The sequence below is a fragment of the Lipotes vexillifer genome, unplaced genomic scaffold (assembly GCF_000442215.2).
Source record: "Lipotes vexillifer unplaced genomic scaffold, Lipotes_vexillifer_v1.1 scaffold127, whole genome shotgun sequence".
Classification (NCBI taxonomy): Eukaryota; Metazoa; Chordata; class Mammalia; order Artiodactyla; family Lipotidae; genus Lipotes; species Lipotes vexillifer.
In genome coordinates, this window is record NW_006795282.1 from 1,622,272 (window position 1) to 1,644,779 (window position 22,508).

The 22,508-nt window shown below is 37.9% G+C and overlaps 1 pseudogene; it reads left to right on the forward strand.

Moving 5' to 3' along the window:
* The first annotated feature begins 202 nt into the window (after nt 1-202).
* The window catches only part of LOC103071073 (heterogeneous nuclear ribonucleoprotein C pseudogene), a 28,277-nt pseudogene continuing 5,971 nt past the window's right edge, over nt 203-22,508 (forward strand).

Below are 22,508 nucleotides of genomic sequence, written 5' to 3' on the forward strand. Positions count from 1 at the left end.
TTAGCAGTGGGCATCTCTGCTAGGAGTTACTGTGGGCTCTATGGAGTTATATTTTTGACTGTTACAAGGTAGGGTATTATGTTAGGGTTTTCCAGAGAATAGAACCAATAGGATTTATTTTACAAATGAATATACTTTTATATTTATATATTTATAGGTAAACATAAATGCGACTTGTTGTCAGGGATTGGCTTGTGTGAACATGGGGGCTGAGAAGTCCCACCGTCTACTGTCTGAAAGCTGTAGACGCAGGAAAGCTGGTGGTGTAAATTCTAATCCGAATGTGAAGGTCTTAGAACCTGGAGCACTTATGGTACTGAGTCCAAGAGGAGCAGTCCAGGAGCAGGAGAAGACTGATATCCCAGCTCAAACAGTCAGGTGGAGAGAGTGAATTCAACCTTCCTCTACTTTTTTGTCCTATTCAGGCCCTCAATGGATTGGATACTGCCCATCCACAATGGGGAGGGCAAGCTACTTTACTCAGTCCACCAATTCAAATGCTATTCCATTCTGGATGTCTTCTAGAAACATCCTCACAGACACTTCCAGAAATAATATTTAACCAGATATTTGGGCATCCCATGGCCCAGTTGACACATGAAATTAACCATCAGAGATGTTAGTTATACATGCCATAAAATCTTTAGTACAAAATACCAGTGGACATGTTCTATTCAGTAACACTTGAGGGTCTAGAGATCCATACGTCTGTGCTACAGAGTAAGTTCAGAGTGTCTGAAGAGAATATTGGTCGTTTTTGAGACTGTCCTCTGGTTTCCTTGGTGCAGAGGTTGGGCATGACTGGGTCAGAGGCCTTCTTTTCACCTGTTCTGTTCCAAGCTCTGAAGTCTTTTAAGGAATAGAGGTCTGATGACAGCTACCCCCCTAGTTCTTGGCAGAAAGTGTGATCTCAAGCCCATGGCCACTTAGTATTTGTTAAGACTTTATCAAGAGAAAAAACATTCAGCACAATTGCTTGGAGAACAAGTATTTTACCTTTCTCTAGATAGTCTAAAATATGCTCCTGAATCAGGGCCCGGTTAATACTTTAAAGACCATAAGAATTGAGAAGATTATGGTGCCTCCTCCTGCCATATGCAATTTGAAATATATCATTTTCAAAATTACATAAAACATGAATGAACACTAAAAATAACCTTTTTTCTTGATATTCTGATTAAATAAGTTCTTCAGAAATTGCCTTTTCTTTTTAAATATACATACAATTTGTTGGTGCCTTAAACACTAGCTTAGTCTGCCCCATGGGATAACCTAGCACTCTTTAGGATTTAAGCCAAATTAGCAGAGGGAAAGGTACCTAGACTGAATTACACTGGCCTCCACCATCTACCACTACCAGTGGTAGAACTGATTCTCATGAATTAATTCTTGTTAAGAGAACACTGATGTCTATCAAGGGATCATTTTAAAGAAAATCTTATCCTCACATATATCATAATAATGTCCAGAACACGTTCATGGAGGTTATATATACTTTATGTATTTTGTATATAATGGATTTAGTGAATCATGCAATCACCCAAGTTTCTCTTTTCAACTCAATGGCTAGAACTCTGATATCCAAATATGTGTGTATCCATGGCGAGCATGGAGGTCATGATGGCAGATGTCCTCTTCCTCCTCCACTTGATGATCCCACCCTTATTCTTCTATAACCACTCATTCCACTTGCTATCTTACCTTTTTATGTAATCTTCTAACATCCTAAATCCTCTATGAGACAATAGGACTTATATATAAATAGGTTTACTTCTAGTAGTTTCTTAACATAGTATATTTGTAGTTCGTATACATGGTTTCCTCTCCTATACAGCTATACAAGTAGGGATCTTATGATAGTAACTTAAGTAAAATGTGCTGAATTAATTTTTAAATATCTTTTATAACTGATTTACTATAAGTGGTGATATTATGGGTAATTTTTTATTACTTCTTTATATGTTTCTGAATTTTCAAAATTAGTATGTTTCAACTTTATAATTTTTTTAAAAATTCAGAAAAATCATTCACAATAGGTCTATACTATATAATTATATAATAAAAACATAAAAATCCTCAATTCAGATTTGGGGAGATTAAAATAAATCAAGTGTGACATTTAATTTCAATATATCTTTATCCAATGTGTTCAACATATCATACTTTCCAGTGATTCAATATAAATAACCAAACAATCTAAAAATTGTTCCTGAGATTCTACGTTTTTGATTTTACTAGACTAAAATACAAAGCGTATCATTTTTGCAGTCATTTTGTAGAACAATTATCTTGCAAACTTCCAGTTTTTATAAGCATGTTTTAAGTCCTAGATATTGTTTTATGAATACTATTGATAAACTTTACTATGAAAAAAAAATCCAGTAGTCCAAGTGGGCTGTGATGCTTTGAGTACTAACCAGGGGAGCACCTTTGATTCTTAAAGATTAGATGGAAAAAGTAAATGTTATCAGCCCCCGCTGAATTCCATAATCAGTCTAGAAGCTGTCAAGGCACTCAGTAAATACAAAAATGTAAAATAAATATCTTCAGAAGTTCCAAAGGCTATGATCTAAATGTTCTGAGACAGTAAAATCACACTTAAATAAACATCAGGTTTCTGTCTGCTATAGTAAATTTTAAAATCCAGTCCACCCAATGACTGTTTCAGTTGTGGTGTAGCCACATGAATTAGCAGTCAGATAACTGACCTAGAAAGGATTCAGGCTGAATGTCAGTCTTAGCATTATGAATGCCAGATTAATGTTAGTAACCAATTAGGTTCTGAATTCCAACTGTGAATCTGTCCTAAGAGGCAACTGACCATCTTGAGAAGCAACCTGAAGAAGAAAGAACACTGGGAGGGAGACGGAAGACCACGCTCTATGCCTTGTCCAAGTGTTTTTACCACTAGGACCCTTGGTTTCCTTTTCTGTACGAAGAAGAGTTTGGATTATGTGATTTCTAAGGATACTTCCAAAGCTGCAGTTCAATGAATTTCTGAACTGAAACAGTGTTCTCCCTCTCCCAGGCTTTATCCAGTAGCCATCAAAGGGTCATTAACTCTGGTTACCTGTCATTGTGCTTGTACATGGAAAACTGACCTCATTGGTGTCCCCTTGGATTTAAAATTGCTGGTGATAAATTCTCCAGAAATAATTATTCCTGCTACCCTGGTGTGCAGTTCCAATTTATGGCAATTACGTACAATTAGTCATAGCTTCCTTATCCTTTTACTCTCTAGATCTTAGCATTCAGAAAGGGCAGTCGTTTCAGAAAGTCAGTGTGCATCAGAATAAATATATCTGGGCTTTCAATAGAAAATATCTCTCAGTTTTCCCTTATAATAGTGGAAAAAGGATGGGCCCTTGTTTTCTACATCACTTATAAAATTGCCGACTACTCAGGCCGGCAGAATTTTTGCCAAAAAGAGAAATAAATTGAAAGAAAATTCTAGGGGACCTTGAGATTAATTTTATGTATTTTATTTTTAAATTACCACTGATAAATAGTTCTGGGTTTTGTGGTTTCAGCTGTTATCCTAGGCTTGTCTTTCTGTTTTCATTTCAGTAGATAATTGCCTGCCTCAGGATATTGTTCTTTTTATAGAGAGAAATTTCTCGTATCCGATTTTTTTTTTTTTTTTTTGCGGTCCGCAGGCCTCTCACTGTTGTGGCCTCTCCCGTTGCGGAGCACAGGCTCCGGACGCGCAGCCCCAGCGGCCACGGCTCACGGGCCCAGCCGCTCCGCAGCATGTGGGATCCTCCCGGACCGGGGCACGAACCCATGTCCCCTGCATCGGCAGGCGGACTCTCAACCACTGCGCCACCAGGGAAGCCCTCTCGTATCCGATTTTAAGTGCTTTTTTTTTGCGGTACGCGGGCCTCGCACTGCTGTGGCCTCTCCCGTTGCGGAGCACAGGCTCCGGACACGCAGGCTCAGCGGCCATGGCTCACGGGCCCAGCCACTCCGCGGCATGTGGGATCTTCCCAGACCGGGGCACGAGCCCGTGTCCCCTACATCGGCAGGCGGGCTCTCAACCACTGCGCCACCAGGGAAGCCCTTAAGTGCTTTCTTAAATTTACTCTTGGTTCCCACTTTGGCACAGACAGAAATCATTCTCTAGTGAAGGCCTGTGTGGGGAATGCTACATATCCCTCCTCTTTTGCCCTTTCACCAAATATGAAGATTCATACTTGGTCCTTAATGATACTGCAGAGTTTACTAGAAAAATAAAACTGCATGCACAAAATTGAAACAAGCCATTTAGCTATACATTCTGCTTATCTTTTTCCTTCCACGTGTACTACCAAATCACACACAGTTAAAGTAGCAAAGAATGGGTGCTACATAAAAATCTATTGATGGGATAAATGAATGAATAAATACAGGAGAGTATTATCATTGACATATTTTAAATGATGGTACAAAACACTCACCACACATGGGGCTACAACAAGAGCTATTTGGTGGGTCAATAAAATTAACATGTTTAGCTTTAACTTTGAATATCCTTGCTTGGATTGTTAGAGTGTTGAATTATAAATAAATATGTAAGCTATCTGCACCTTTTCAGATTAGATATCTAAAACTTTAGGTCTTGATAGGGGAAAGTACTGACGAATATTTCAACTAGCAGAAATAAAAAGTGATTCTACACCTGAAAGAGATTGTAGAGATAATTTTGGTCCAGGAGTCCCTAACCCACTGTTCACAAGCCAAATGTGGTCCACATATAGCTTTGTGTTTTAAAAATGTGATGTGAAAGCCTCTAGTCGGGGTCTGTATTTTTGGTTCTCCATGGGCCTCAGAACTTCTTGTCTTACACAAGCTGATTCCATATTCCACACTGCTGCCTTGCCCACGGACATTTGCATTTGTGACTTCTAATGTAGGACAGCGTCCTTAAAGCTGTGACAACTGAGGCCTGAAGGGCACCAAGTCAGAGTGAGGATTAGAGCAGAGCCTAGGGGTTGGACTCTAGTCTAACTATTGCTTATTTCAAATACACAATAATAGTTTGCTTTTCAAATAGCTAGAGAAGAAGAGCTAAAAACTTCTGAATTGCCCTCTGACTTTGTCCACATGAGGTATGTACACGAGAGTCAGAAAATAGAGTTTATTTAACTGCAAAGGAAATTAGGCCCAAGGTGGCTGTGACTTGCTTAAGATCACACAGCCACCAAGGGCAGAGCCGCTGAATTGTCACAGCACTGGGTGACCCAAGAAGCATAACCAGCAATGCCCTAGGGCTGTGGTTCTCGTCTGGGGATGATTTTCCCCTCCCAAGGGGACATTTTACAATTTCTGGAGACATCTGTGGTCATCACAACTGCAGAGTGTTACTAGCATCTAGTGGGTAACGGCCAGGGATGCTGCTCACCATCCAATAATGCACAAGACAGAACCCCACAACAAGGAATTATAGGCTCAAAAAGCCAACAGTGCAAGGCTGAAAGACCCCATTCTAGAAAACCAGGCAAGAAGGAACATCAAAAATTACTTTCTGGAGGGGTGGAAAGGGCTGCAGGATGTGATAAATGAGCCTATAAAAGTCTTAATCTGTCCCAATTGCTTGATCTTTACACATGACTGACTTTCTATTATTCTACACTTAGCAAGTGTGTAAAGTAAAATTAATGGAAGAGAATACATATTTGGGGGACAGTCAGGCAAGAGCAGAGTAGAAAGGACAGGTACTCTGCAGTCAGATTCCACAGGTTTAAATTCTGGCTCTACCATGTGCTAACTTGAGCAAATTACTTTCCCTTACTCATCTCAGAGCTTTCCCTCACTTTTTTCATCTGTAAAATAAGGGTAATAATAGTGCCTTCCTCATAGGAGGATTAAATGACCTACCCCATTCCAAATGCCTGGCACATACATAGCATTTAGCTATGATGACTGTCCAACTTCATCTCCCCCACCTTCCTAGGAGAGAAGAACTAGTATCCTAGTTTTATAGATGAGCTGAATGAAGCTCAGAGAATGTCTTATAGCACTGGCAGCAGCAACAACTTCAGAGTAGAATGGGGATGCTGTAGGGAGTTGGCATTCCTCAACCCCCCCTCCCCAGCACACCACAGTGCGGTCTCTCTTGCTTTCTTCTCGTCTATTCTCTTTCATATACCTACACACCTCACAGGTAGAAGCCTCTGATTACAACATGAAAACTCTCTCCAGGACATGTTGCTCACAATGGGTATTTTAATTTTTTGTTTCTGTTTTAATAACAACAAAAACCTGGAACATTTCTACTGTTTCAGAACAAATAAAACTTATCTTTCATAATTTATGTTACTTATGTCATGCACTGTAATGTTTCACGTCCTATCAAATTTTAGATGATAATACTTCCCCACAAGTAAGTGATTAATTACGAATGGAAACATATTCAACTTTACTGTGACGAAACCTGGTGTACATTCCCTTAACCAAGTGATCCAAGTTAACATACCGATATTGGGACAAACACCATTTGCCTCCTGATAGCATGCACTGAGGATACACTGTCCCTTAAATTATATTCCTGCCAAACAAAGCATAAAGTATCAGGAAAACTAAAACTGGCCTGTGCTCTTCAAAAATATCAAAGTCATCAAGACAAAGAATGGAAGAGGAACTATTCCAATTTTTTTTAAAAACTAAAGAGGCATGGCAACTAAATATAATGTGTAAGCCTGGATTGGATCCTGGATCGGGATGGGCAATAGCTATAAAGGACTTTATTGGAGCCACTGATGAAATTTAATATAGATTTGGATTACATAATGGCATTATATCAGTGTTAAATTTTCTCATGTTGGTCTTTTTACCGTAGTTAGGTAAGAGAATGTCATTCTTAGAGGCATGAAATATTTAGTCGTAATGCAGGTAAATGAGATTTCTGGAGGAAAAAAATCTAAACACTGGTTTGTAGTGTTTGCTTATTTCTGTGGTATAAATGTTCTCACCATGGCCAATTTCAGGCTGCCAATGGGAATTCACTGAATGCAGAATTGGGAAGATATATATATCATACATATGTATATACATGTAATCTATACATGTATTAAATGAGAGAGATAAAAGCAAATATGGAAAAATATTAGTAGAGAATCTAGATAAAGGTATAAGTGAGAAATCTTTGCATTATACTTGAAATTTTTCTGTAAATTTTAAATTGCACCAAAATATTAAAGTTTAAAACCATTTAGATGGTTACAAAAAAAAAAAAAAAAAGCTTCTCCATCTAGGTCAATGGAATGTTTTTGCAGCACTTAAGGGAGGATTAAAACCTGCAGGAAGAGCATTTTCATGCTAAGCTTCAGAGACACTGAGTAAATTACTTAAGATCGCTGACATTTCATCTTATCCAGGGGGTTAAATGTTAAAGTAAAGGGATATCTTATAGAGTCAAAAACAGTCTTGGTGGGGGGTGGCTTAACACATCCATTAAGACAGTAGAGTACTGGCCCTTAGTGAGTCCAACCCAACCGGTTTTTCCTCCAGCCCTGGAGCTGTTTGCTGTTCCTTTAATAGAGCTTCAGATGGAGAAGGATAGGGACTACATTTTAATTAAAAAAAAAAAAAAAAAAATTCTTCCTGACCATTTAAACACTGAGGGCACACAACACTGAGCGATGGATGCTCAAAGTGTGAGAGATGCCTGGGCACACATTCAGCTAAAGGGACAACAGATTTATTGCTTCCACAGTCATGGACATATACTGTGGGGAGAAATGGTGAATGGAAGAGGGGCACTATTTAAATCCCTCTCTCCGTCTCTCGCCCTCCACTCTCTCTCTCTCTTACTCCTCTTCTCTGCAATTGTAAGTTTCAGAGTCAGAATTCATTGAACTGCTCTAACTCGAGGCTTATTCTCTTCTCCTACCTCACATCTGTCTCTAATAGATCCAGAGTTGAGGGCCACCTTAGGGAGACTCTATATTTGAGCCCTGGAGAAGGAGAGAGAATAATGATGGGAAAAGACCATAGGAGACTGAGATTTGTCCAATTTGTGGGAGTTAGGAGAGCAGAAAATTTGAGAAAGTGGTAATGAATAGTACCAAATGGCATTATAAAAGACAGGAAAATGAAGACTGGAAAAAAATCATAGGATTGAGCAACTAGGCAATCATTTGCTGTATGAAGAAAGACATTTAATTAAAGCAATAGGAACAAAAGCCAGATTTAAGTGATGAGGAGATGATGACGAAAAACATACAGTAAGTATCAACTATTATTTAAAGACAGCAGAGGGTAAAAACTAGAAAATGGCTAAAGACTAAAGAAATAGCAGAGTCTTTTCCAGTTTTTTTTCCCCCCTTTGGTTCTCTAACTTCACCATTCACATCACCAAAAAACTTAGTAGTTGTGTATTTATATTCACCTGGTAGTAATGCTGCTAAAACATTCTTTAAGTTATTTGGGTTCATTTGTGGTACGAAGCTGTGCTCATGTGATTCGTGACTTTAGGGAGGAATATGATTTGGAAGAAATCCAGCAGTCTGTGCAAATAATTGTATATTTACAAAATTAAAGACCACAATGTATTCCTGTGGGTGGCCTATTTTAGTCTCTAATTGGATAAGGACAGAGCCCTCAGGACCAAGTTGGCCCATCAGATAATATCAAAGTATCACATTTCCCCTCCACTCAATAAAATTTACTCTCATTGACATATGGCACTTCTGCTTATGTTCATGGGACTGGCTTTTCTACATTCATCAGTGAGAGTTGTTCATAAAGTACAAGGTTATTGTCGACACATGGTGGACAGCCCTCAACCTTCTGTAAGCACTTCAACAAATAACCTGATTAACAGTTTGATAAAAACCACCCCTACCCTCAACCCCATATTTATATAATCACGATCATTTAATTACTAAATTACTTGTTAGTACACTTAAGATTCAGAAGTACTGTCAACAGAAGGCATTTATTGCTCTGGCTTTAAAGCATTTGAACAAGCAAACAAAAAAATAGCAATAACTTTATCAGGTGAAGATTGCAATAATATTACAGAATATATACATTTCCACTTTGGTAACTAAAACACAAAGCTAATGTTTTTAAGAAGTGGTCACTTTTAGGAATATCCTATATCCCTCTAAAACTACACTGATGGCCCATATACCACCCACTTGACAATCACCATGCCCATGATTTTTCTTCTCCACTCTGTGTCTCACCACTTTGGTGCCTCCTTAAATAGAAAACTTCCTTCCCATTGTGGAAAGTGTGACCAGATTTTTGGTTCAGAAAAATAACATAAAAATATGTGGATGCAAGCAAGCTGGTTATCAAACATCAGAACATCGTCAACTGTCAATCAATTTGGTTCTTGCTGAAGTTTTTTGCAAACCTACATCTTATTCAAGTTTTCAATATTCTTCTTAAAACATTATCTAATATGATAATTAAATGTTAAGGCCATTTCTCAAAAGTAGCTTTCTCTTTCTCTCTCTCCTAAGCATTATGTTATTAAGTATAATATTTGAAAAACTGGTCATGTACTTTTGGCAATACATGGGTTCTCGGTAGTCATGCTAATTTTTCTTCCCCTTTTCTTTCTAGCAATGTATTTGGATTTTGTTTTAGTTTCCTAAGACTGCCATTAACAAACTACTACTAACTCGGTGGTTTTAAACAACAGAATTTTACTTTCTCACAGTTCTGAAGGCCAGAAGTCTAAAATCAAGCTGTACGCTGGGCCATTCTCTCACACAGGCTCTAGTGGAGAATATATTCCACGCCTTTCTCGGTTTCTGATGTCACCTATAATCTTTGGTGTTCCTTGGCTTACGGCTACAGAGCTCCAATCTCTGCCTTCATCATCATATAGAATTCTCCCTCTGTGTCTTTCTCTGTGTCCAAATTTCCCTCTTCTTATAAGGACACCAGTCACATCACTCTAATGACCTCATTTTAACTTGACTACATCCACAAAGACCCTATTTCCAAATAAGGTAACATTCGCAGGTACTGCAATACCTTTTTTTGGAGGAGACACAATTCATTCTATAACAGATTTGTTCATCACAGTACAGTTAATTACCCTGACTAGCAGGGTCACATAATATTACCCAGTTGAAAGTTCAAACTACTAGAGAGATCAGGTTTCTCTTTTTACACTACATGATGTCTTAGGTTGGTGGACACCATGTTGCATTCAGCCAGTATGTAACTATCTCAGCTATATGGACATCGGCATCCAGACATCTGGAAATACCTAGAGCCATATGCATTAATTCCATTTTTGGTCACTATGTAGACCTAACCTGTTATACTCTGTAATACTTATAAGAATTCAAAGTCACGTGAGTTCATAGAAGACTAATGTATGTATAAAACAAAGTTATGCCTGGGACCTTTTATGAAGCTTCTGCTGCTCACCTGTTTATTTGTTTTCACATTTTACTTCAAAAGTAATACATATTCGTTGCAATAAGTCAAACAATATAGAAGTATAAAAAAAGTTATTACTAATCTTATTCTCCCATCTTCAATCCAATGCCCTTGAGGTAAGCAACATAATCCTTCCACATCTTTGCAATGCTCATAAATAAACACAGACAAGCATATACAGTTATATAGGATTTTTTTCAATAAAAAGATTGTGCTATACATATTAATTTACAGCTTGCTTTTTTGCTTAATATATCATAATTTTCTTTCAAGAGCAATATGTATATATTCACTGCATTCTTTTTAATATCAAGATAGTAGTTCCTAATATTGCTAACCGATAATTTATTCAACCATTCTTCTTAAGCTGGATATTCTTCTCAGATATATCCTATAGCAAACATTCCCATCCTTACCTACTATTACAGTTATAAAATAATTTTTAAAAGTTGGATTCCTGGGTCAAAGGATACATGCATTTTAAATTCTTTAAAAGATTAGGGAGTACCACTTGACAACCTGCCTGGGCTCCTAGAAGAAGTTTCAGTTAACACCTACTGACTCCTACCCTTTACCAAGCACCTTCCTAGGAACTGTGAAGAAGAGGATGCTCTCACAATGTAACAAACAAGAAGTCAACGATTACAACACAGTGCAATTAGGCATTATGATAGAGAAATGCGCTAGTAATGACAGGTGGGAGACCTTCAAGATGGCGGAGGAGTAAGACGTGGAGATCACCTTCCTCCCCACAAATACATCAGAAATACATCTGCATGTGGAACAACTCTTTCAGAACACCTACTGAATGCTGGCGGAAGACCTCAGACTTCCCCAAAGATATATATTTTTCCTTCTTCTCTTTTCGTGAGTGTGTATGTGTATGCTTCTTTGTGTGATTCTATCTGTATAGCTTTCCTTTTACCATTTGTCCTACGGCTCTGTCTGTCTGTTTTTTAAATTTTTAAAAAATTTTTTAGTATAGTTTTAACATTTGTTATCATTAGTGGATTTGTTTTTTAGTTTGGTTGCTCTCTTCTTTTATTTTCAAGATGGGGAGGAGTAAGACGTGGAGATCACCTTCCTCCCCACAAATACATCAGAAATACATCTGCATGTGGAACAACTCTTTCAGAACACCTACTGAATGCTGGCGGAAGACCTCAGACTTCCCCAAAGATATATATTTTTCCTTCTTCTCTTTTCGTGAGTGTGTATGTGTATGCTTCTTTGTGTGATTCTATCTGTATAGCTTTCCTTTTACCATTTGTCCTACGGCTCTGTCTGTCTGTTTTTTAAATTTTTAAAAAATTTTTTAGTATAGTTTTAACATTTGTTATCATTAGTGGATTTGTTTTTTAGTTTGGTTGCTCTCTTCTTTTATTTTATTACTTTTAAAGTTTTTGTTTATTTTTAATAATTTTTCTAGTTTTCATTTTAATAACTTTATTTTCTTCCTTCCTTCCTTTCTTCCTTTCCTTTCTTTCTTTCTTTCTCTTGTCTTCCTTCCTTCCTCCCTCCCTCCCTCCCTCCTTCTTTCCTTCCTTCCTTCCTTCCTTCCTTCCTTCCTTCCTTTCTTTCTCCCTTTTATTATGAGCCATGTGGCTGACAGGGTCTTGTTGCTCTGGCTGGGTATCAGGCCTGTGCATCTGAAGTGGGAGAGCCAAGTTCAGGACACTGCTCCACCAGAGACCTCCCAGCACCATGTAATATCAAACAGCAAAAGCTCTCACAGAGATCTCCATCTCAACCCTAAGACCCAGCACTACTCAACAACCAGCAAGCTACAGTGCTGGACACCCTATGCCAAACAACTACCAAGACAGGAACACAAACCCACCCATTAAAAGACAGGCTGCCTAAAATCATAATAAGGTCACAGACACCCCAAAACACACCACTGGATGTGGTGCTGCCCACCAGAAAGACAATATCCAGCCTCGTCCACCAGAACAGAGGCACCAGTCCCCTCCACCAGGAATCCTAACAAGAAACTGAACCAATCTCAGCCACCGGGGGCAGACACCAAAAACAATGGGAACTACAAAACTGCAGCCTGCAAAAAGGAGACCCCAAACACAATAATTTAAGCAAAATGAGAAGACACAGAAACACAAAGCAGATGAAGGAGCAATGTAAAAACCCACCAGATCAAACAAATGAAAAGGAAATAGGCAGTCTACCTGGAAAAGAATTCAGAGTGACGATAGTAAAGGTGATTGAAAATCTTGAAAATAGAATGGAGAAAACAGAAGAAACGTTTAACAAGGACCTAGAAGAACTAAAGAGCAAACAGACAATGATGAACAACACAAAATGAAATTAAAAATTCTCTAGAAGGAATCAATAGCAGAATAACTGAGGCAGAAGAACGGATAAGTGACCTGGAAGATAAAACAGTGGATATAACTACTGCAGAGCAGAATAAAGAAGAAAAATGAAAAGAATTGAGGACAGTCTTACAGACCTCTAGGACAACCTTAAACGCACCAACATTCAAATTATAGGGGTCCCAGAAGAGGAAGAGAAAAAGAAAGGGACTGAGAAAATATTTGAAGAGTTATAGTTGAAAACTTCCTAATATGGGAAAGGAAATAGTTAATCAAGTCCAGGAAGCACAGAGAGTCCCATACAGGATAAATCCAAGAAGAAACACACCAAGACACATATTAATCAAACTATCAAAAATTAAATACAAAGAAAAAATATTAAAAGCAGCACGGGAAAAACAACAAATAACGTAAAAGGGAATCCCCATAAGGTTAACAGCTGACATTTCAGCAGAAATTCTACAAGCCAGAAGGGAGTGGCAGGACATATTTAAAGTGATGAAAGGGAAAAACCTGCAACCAAAATTACTCTACCCAGCAAGGATCTCATTCAGATTCTCTGGAGAAATTAAAACCTTTACAAATAAGCAAAAGCTAAGAGAATTCAGCACCACCAAACCAGGTTTACAACAAATGCTAAAGGAACTTCTCTAGGCAGGAAACACAAGAGAAGGAAAAGATCTACAATAACAAACCCAAAACGATTAAGAAAATGGGAATAGGAACATACATATCGATAACTACCTTAAATGTAAATGGATTAAATGCTCCAACAAAAAGATATAGACTGGCTGAAAGGATACAAAAACAAGACCTGTATATATGCTGTCTACAAGAGACCCACTTCAGGCCTAGGGACACATACAGACTGAAAGTGAGGGGATGGAAAAAGATATTCCATGCAAATGGAAATCAAAAGAAAGCTGGAGTAGCAATTCTCTATTCAGACAAAATAGACTTTAAAATAAAGACTATTACAAGAAACAAAGAAGCACACTACATAATGATCAAGGGATCAACCTAAGAAGAAGATATAACAATTGTAAATATTTATGCACCCAACATAGGAGCAGCTCAATAATACATAACGCAAATGCTGAGAGACATAAAAGGAGAAATCAACAGTAACACAGTCATAGCAGGGCACTTTAACCCCCCACTGTCACCAAAGGACAGATCATCCATGATGAAAATAAATAAGGAAACACAAGCCTTAAATGATACATTAAACAAGATGGACTTAATTGATATTTATAGGACATTCCATCCAAAAATGACAGAACACACTTTCTTCTCAAGTGCCCAGGGAACATTCTCCAAGATAGATCATATATTGGGTCACAAATCCAGCCTTGGTAAATTTAAGAAAATTGAAATCATATCAAGTATCTTTTCTGACTGCAATGCTATGAGACTAAATATCAATTACAGGAAAATATCTGTAAAATACACAAACACAAGGAGGCTAAACAATACGCTATTAAATTACCAAGAGATCACTGAAGAAATCAAAGAGGAAATCAAGAAACACCTAGAAACAAATGACAATGAAAACACAACCACCCAAAACCTATGAGATGCAGCAAAAGCAGTTCTAAGAGGGAAGTTTATAGCAGTACAAGCCTACTTCAAGAAACAAGAAACATCTCAAATAAACAACCTAACCTTACACCTAAAGCAATTAGAGAAGGAAGAACAAAAAACCGCAAACGTAGCAGAAGGAAAGAAATCATAAAGATCAGATCAGAAATAAATGAAAAAGAAGTGAAGGAAACAATCACAAAGATCAATAAAACTAAAAGCTGTTTCTTTGAGAAGATAAACAAAATTGATAAACCTTTAGCCAGACTCATCAAAAATAAAGGCAGAAGAATAAAATCAATAGAATTAGAAATGAAAAAGGAGAAGTAACAACTGACACTGTAGAAATACAAAGGATCATGAGAGATTACTACCAGAAACTACATGCCACTAAAATGGACAACCTGGAAGAAATGGACAACCTGGAAGAAATGGACAAATTCTTAAAAAAGCACAACCTTCCAAGACTGAACCAGGAAGAAACAGAAAATATAACCAGACCAATCACAAGTAACGAAATTGAGACTGTGATTAAAAATCTTCCAACAAACAAAAGCCCAGGACCAGATGGCTTCACAGGCAAATTCTCTCGAACATTTAGAGAAGAGCTAACACCTATCCTTCTCAATCTCTTCCAAAATATAGCAGAAGGAAGAACACTCCCAAACTCATTCTATGAGGCCACCATCACCCTGACACCAAAACCAGACAGAGATGTCACAAAGAAAGAAAACTACAGGCCAATATCACTGAAGAACATACATGCAAAAATCCTCAACAAAATACTAGCAAACAGAATCCAACAACACATTAAAAGGATCATACACCATGATGAAGTGGGGTTTATCCCAGGAATGCAAGGATTCTTCAATATACACAAATCAATTGATGTGATAAACCATATTAAGAAATTGAAGGAGAAAAACCATATCATCTCAATAGATGCAGAAAAAGCTTTCAACAACATTCAACACACATTTATGAAAACAAAACCTCCAGAAAGTAGGCATAGAGTGAACTTACCTCAACATGATAAAGGCCATATATGACAACCCACAGGCAATGTCGTTCTCAATGGTGAAAAACTGAAACCATTTCCTCTAAGATCAGGAACACGACAAGGATGTCCACTCTCACCACTGTTATTCAACATTCTTTTAGAAGTTTTAGCCACAGCAATCCGAGAAGAAAAAGAAATAAGAGGAGTCCAAATTGGAAAAGAAGTAAAGCTGTCACTGTTTGCAGATGACATGATACTATACATAAAGAATCCTAAAGATGCTACCAGAAAACTACTAGAGGTAATCAATGAATTTGATAAAGTAGCAGGATACAATATTAATGCACAGAAATTTCTTGCATTCCTATACACTAATGATGAAAAATCTGAAAGAGAAATTAAGGAAACACTCACATTTAACATTGCAACCAAAAGAATAAAATACCTAGGAATAAACCTACCTAAAGAGACAAAAGACCTGTATGCAGAAAACTATCAGACACTGATGAAAGAAATTAAAGGTGATACAACCAGATGGAGAGATATACCACGTTCTTGGATTGGAAGAATCGACATTGTGAAAATGACTGTACTCCCCTAAGCAATCTATAGATTCAATGCAATCCCTATCAAACTACCAATGGCATTTTTCACAAAACTAGAACAAAAAATTTCACAATTTGTATGGAGATACAAAATAGCCAAAGCTAAAAAGACACAAAAAAGTCGAATAGCCAAAGCAGTCTTGCGGGAAAAAAACGGAGCTGGAGGAATCAGGCTCCCTAACTTCAGACTATACTACAAAGCTACAGTAATCAATACAGTATGGTACTGGCACAAAAACAGAAATATAGATCAATGGAACAGGATAGAAAGCCCAGAGATAAACCCACGCACCTATGGTCCCCTTATTTTTGATAAAGGAGGCAAGAATGTACAGTGGAGAAAAGACAGCCTCTTCAATAAGTGGTGCTGGGAAAACTGGACAGCTACATGTAAAAGAATGAAATTAGAACACTCCCTAACACTATACACAAAAAATAAACTCAAAATGGATTAAAGACCAAAATGTAAGGCCAGACACCATCAAACTCTTAGAGGAAAACATAGGCAGAACATTCTGTGACATAAATCACAGCAAGATCTTTTTGACCCACCTCCTAGAGAAATGGAAATAAAAACAAAAATAAACAAATGGCTAACGAAACTACTGAAACTTAAAAGCTTGTGCACAGCAAAGGAAAACATAAACAAGATGATAAGACAACCCTCAGAATGGGAGAAAATATTTGCAAGGGAAGCAACTGACAAAGGATTAATCTCCAAAATTTTCAAGCAGCTCATGCAGATCAATATCAAAAAAACAGACAGACCAATCCAAACATGGGCAGAAGACCTAAATAGACAATTCTCCAAAGAAGATATACAGGGCTTCCCTGGTGGTGCTGTGGTTGAGAATCTGCATGCCAATGCAGGGGACATGGGTTCGAGCCCTGGTCTGGGAAGATCCCACATGCCGCGGAGCAACTGGGCCTGTGAGCCACAATTATTGTGCCTGCGCATCTGGAGACTGTGCTCCGCAACAAGAGAGGCCACGATAGTGAGAGGCCCACCCACCACGATGAAGAGTGGCTGCCGCTTGCCACAACTAGAGAAAGCCCTCGCACAGAAATGAAGATCCAACACAGCCATAAATAAATAAATAAATAAATTTAAAAAGAAGATATACGAATTGCCAACAAACATATGAAAGGATGCTCAACATCACTAATCATTAGAGAAATGCAAATCAAAACTACAATGAGGTATCACCTCACACCAGTCAGAATGGCCATCATCAAAATATCTACAAAAAATAAATGCTGGAGAGGGTGTGGAGCAAAGGGAATCCTCTTGCACTGTTGGTGGGAATGTAAATTGATACAGCCACTATGGAGAACAGTATGGAGCTTGCAAAAAAACTAAAAATAGAACTACCATACCATGCAGCATTCCCACTACTGGGCATACACCCTGAGAGAACCATAATTCAAAAAGAGTCAAATAGCACAATGTTCATTGCAGCACTATTTACAATAGCCAGGACATGGAAGCAACCTAAGTGTCCATTGACAGATGAATGGATAAAGAAGATGTGGCACATATATACAATGCAATATTACTCAGCCATAAAAAGAAACACAATTGAGTTATTTGTAGTGAGGTGGATGGACTGAGAGTCTGTCATACAGAGTGAAGTAAGTCAGAAAGAGAAAAACAAATACCGTATGCTAACACATATCTATGGAATCTAAAAACGAAAAAAAGGTCCTGAAGAACCTAGGGACAGGAAAGGAATAAAGACACAGACACGGGGAATGGACTTGAGGACACAGGGAGGGGGAAGGGTAAGCTGTGACAAAGTGAGAGTGGCATGTACATATATACACTACCAAATGTAAAACCGATAGCTAGTGGGAAGCAGCTGCATGGCACAGGGAGATCAGCTTTGTGCTCTGTGATCACCTAGAGGGGTGGGATAGGGAGGGTGGGAGGGAGACGCAAGAGGGAGGGGATATGGGGATATATGTATACATATAGCTGATTCACTTTGTTATACAGCAGAAACTAAGACAACATTGTAAAGCAATTATACTCTAATAAATATGTTAAAAAAAAAAAAAGATTATAGCAATTCTCATTCCTACCAATAACAAGGCTTCTCCCCACATCCTCACCAGCACTGCAGTTACCAATATCCTTTTCTGAGTAAATGTTCTTGTATTTTATTTTATCATTAGAGCGTTTGATGTTCCATTACAGAAGTCACATTGTATGTCACACAGTGAAAATACAAACTTTCCCCATCAGAGTTCTCTATAGAGAGAGACAAATGTTCTCTCTTATCTTTCCCCTACACATCTTCTAAACACAGGGCCTCTATTGCCCCAACCAGTCAACTCTGGCTCCAAGCTAATTTTGCTCAGTTGGCTAAAGAAATCCTCAGTTCAAATAACCACCTATTAGAATGTAGTCCCAGGAAATGACCCTTTAGAGGTTTCATGCCTTTTGGAGGTCTCACTCCACACCCTTAGTAATTGCTCAAAATACTTAACCCCATAACCAAAACAATTATTTTTTCTCCATTTTATTATACATATACTAATTAATACCCTGCCTTGATTCAAAAGGTTTAATAGAATTTTTGAAAACACTGTCGATATTGATATGAATCCTGATAAAATGTTTAGAAATATTTCTGTTGGTCTTCACAAAAAATAAAATTATCTTTAAAAATTGAAACTCCTTTTATGGCTTTCTACTTGTCATACTCAGCAATATAAATATGCTCTGGTATATTTCCTGAAAGTGATCTTAAACTAGAGTTTAAAATTTTTAACTAAGATTTCCAAATTTCTTAAATGATTCTAATCTGAAAACGGTTAATTAAACATTTGCTTTTGGTGTTTCAATCAAATATAAAATAGATGTGTAAGTAGATATATTTGATGCAAATAATGTCAACTGAAATTTCTTTAAATTTTAGGGAAGTAGCATACTAAAAAGTGTGGATTTATGAGATGCCTTGAAATTAAATGAGATATTTAAAAATATAAGTGAGAGGGCTTCCCTGGTGGCGCAGTGGTTGAGAGTCCGCCTGCCGATGCAGGGGACACGGGTTCGTGCCCCCGGTCCGGGAAGATCCCACATGACGTGGAGCGGCTGGGCCCGTGAGCCATAGCCACTGAGCCTGCACGTCCAGAGCCTGTGCTCCGCAACAGGAGAGGCCACAACAGTGAGAGGACTGCGTACCGCAAAAAAAAAAAGAAAGAAAAATATAAGTGTGCTTATTAGGGTTTTTTTATGTATATGACTACAATTTCAAAGTAATTTTGCAAAGTAACAAAGAAATCTATAATTATTTTCCAAATAAGTTCTAGAAAATCTAATGAAAACATAATTGAAATGTAAAATTTGCATATAAATTTGGACTTTATATTTCAAAGCTTACAAATATGTAGTAGAAAAGAAAAGTGCTGTTCATTTCAACTTATAACTGCCTACAAGGGCGTAAAATCTATGAACGAACTGAAAACAGATGTTTCAACATCGGATTGACTGTTAGCAAGCTAGTAATTTACAGAGTATCCTCTGGTCATTTCATCAGTAATAGGATATACTAGAATTATTAAAGGAACTAGACTTTATAAAGGTATTAGGTGGAATCAGACAGGAACAAAGGATTTCATATTTAGTTTTCCTATAAGAATGTAGAGCCCAGGAATAGTAAATAACCAAAGACACCATTCCCTTTATTGTGAAGTCCATACAATGATGATCTTTCCAAATAGTTTGATTTATCATGAAATATATAGATACAATACTTAAGAGGAAATCTGTTTTCTCCTCTCAGCCACTGATTTCCCCTGTGTTTTAAGGCAAAGAGTTGAGTATCCAGTTTCCTCATATGTCATATGAAAAGGGTAAATTTGATGCTTTAATGAATAACTTGTGAGGATTAATTAGAAAATACAGCGATGCTTTATAGAATCAAGTGGTACATAACATAGAGCAGAATTTATTAAGCTTTTAAAACTGCACTGTTTCCTTAAAAATGAATAATGATTTTATTCATAATCTAGATAGGGAAGAAGACAATAATAGCACCCAAAATAACAATGAGCAAGCTTAGTTCCATTGCAGACCACATTACCAAGGTATGCGGTTAAGCTTAAAAAAAAAAAAAAAAAGCTTATGACCTGCTCTCAGCTCTCAGTCCCTCTGTGAATCAACTTTATCCTCATGGTTGGCTCCCATCCAGGGAGCAGTTTGAAGCCTGACATGATCAGACCACAGCCTACACAGAAAGAGCAAGCATCTCTCATAGAGGTGGATGAGGAAAGGAAGCTCCTTCCCCAGAATTCCCAGTAAACATTTTCTTGCAACTGTTTGACCTGAATTGGGTCTCTTCACCTGTCACTGTGGCTAGGAAATGGGACTCACCCAATGGCTTACGCTGGCCAGCCCTCACCCCTGGAATTGGCTGTATAGGCAATTCTGTCCAAACTGAAAGGCTAAGACTGGGGTAGCACTGATCAGTTTGTGACAAGAATATGATTTCTGAGCTCAATAAGGAATTAAATAAATATTGTCTATGGCCGCTTAAAAAACATATGTATATTTACTTCTATTCTTCACTCTGTCCTTTGAATGTCTTTTTTCTCTAAAATTAACACCCTATTTGGTTAATTCTCATCTTTCCTATTTGTGAACTTTATTTTACTTTGGATGAGCTTTCATGACAGGCAGAATTCTCTCTAAGAGGAAAATATGGTGCTCCCCTCAAATTCATATGTTGGTTTTAAAGTGATTTTATTAAGAGGTGAGACCTATGGGAGGTGATTAGGTCATGAGGGTGAAGCCCACTTGAATGGCCTTAGTGCTCCTATTAAAGAGGCTCCAGAGAGATCTCTAGCCCCATTTACCATTGAGGACACAGGGTGAAGGCATGGGCTATGAACCAGGAAGAAGTTCATGACCAGAAAATGATCATGCTGGTACCTTGATACTGAACTTCCCAGCCTCCAGAACTGTAAGAAATAAATCTTTGTTGTTTATAAGCCACCCGGACTGTGGTATTTTGTCATAGCAGCCCAAAAGGGCTAAGATAGATGGTATTAATAAACTTTCCAAATCAAGAAATTTACCAAGGATCCTCAATTGCACTTTGGGCACACACAAAAAAACTGTCTTGTTGAAAACAAAAATTATTTAAATTTTTGTTTTGCAAGGTATAACATCATATGACTGATTATATGCCTGCGTGCCCACCTAAAGACACAAATTAGGCCCCTGTCATTGAAAAGAAATGCACTAACCATGTTTTTCTAGTTTCTTTTAACTTTGTTTCTGTGAGAGTTTGTGTTTGGAGGAGTAGTAAATTTAAAGCATCTCAACAATTGTTGAAACCTCTTTTTTGATTTTTCCAAACTTGGTACTGCTTCCCGAACTTGTGACCGCCATCTGCCACCAGGGACCCAACAGCTGCATCTTGCATTGTTAAACAGCAGTAAAGACAAAGGCTTATGCAGCATACAATTGGCTACCATAGTGAATGCATGCGGCCCAGTTATACAGTCCATTAAAAAACTCAAACATTTACACCCATATAAGACAATGTCTGTCATATTCATGCCACCTCTTCTCTAGCAAAGCCCTGCTGTGATTCACTGCCCCCGCCCCCAGGAAGCCTGGCCTTTATTTACTGCTTTGCATCTGCAGCTTCATTCCTCCAGCAGCCTTCCGCATCAGGATGTCATTGTTGTGCTGGAGGAGTGTGCTGGAATGGAGACACTTCGTGACCTTTCACTTGCTTAGGGCCAGTTGGGGAAGCTTGGGGTAGGAGCTGCTCCCAAGTCCCCAACACTCTTCCTCAAGGATCGTAAATTCCACTCTTATTCCTCAGCTGTTTGTTCATATCAACAACAATAACAAAAATGCTGGTCATAAATAGCACTGAACAAGCAGCAATGCAAGACCCAGGGTGGAACCATCTAGTAACGTATTCGTTCTCATTTAATCATCTACCCACTTAACATATGCAGAAAATTTTAATCATTTCCAGCCTGCGGCTGCTAGACAGCAGCAATGCAGACAGTGGGAGAGTCTTGAAAGCTGTGAAGCCAGTATAAATTTAACAGGTCAAAACAAATATCTTAGCACCTGTTGATCTTTAAAGGCTCTTAGCAAGCCATCCGTTTTCTTCCCAAGGGACTTGAAGACAGCCGTTCCTGGATTATTTGGATTTTTCATGGTCTTTTAGCCACTATTCAACAAGTATAATGAAACACCACATCCATTTTTTCTAACAGGAATAAAAATCACGGATCAGTGCCTTGTGAGACTAGAATTCCAAACAGAAATGTTTTGTATAAATTCAATACTCATAAAGCTGATTTCTGCATATTGATTTTATATGAACTTCAAAGGGCATAAAAAATTACAAAGTAGAATTTTAAGGAAGATACCTACAAGGTGGTATGAACCAATTCCAAAAGATTTCAAAGAGGCTTGCTGTTTTTGTTTTGCTTTGTTTTGTTTTCCCGCATTCTGGGAAAACAAAGCAGGAACCATTTTTACCCCATTCCAGGACCTCCCATGTGATATTTGAGTGGAACTGGACTTAAAGGACCAGGGAAAGAAAGAGCGTCTTACTAGTCACAGTAATAGGT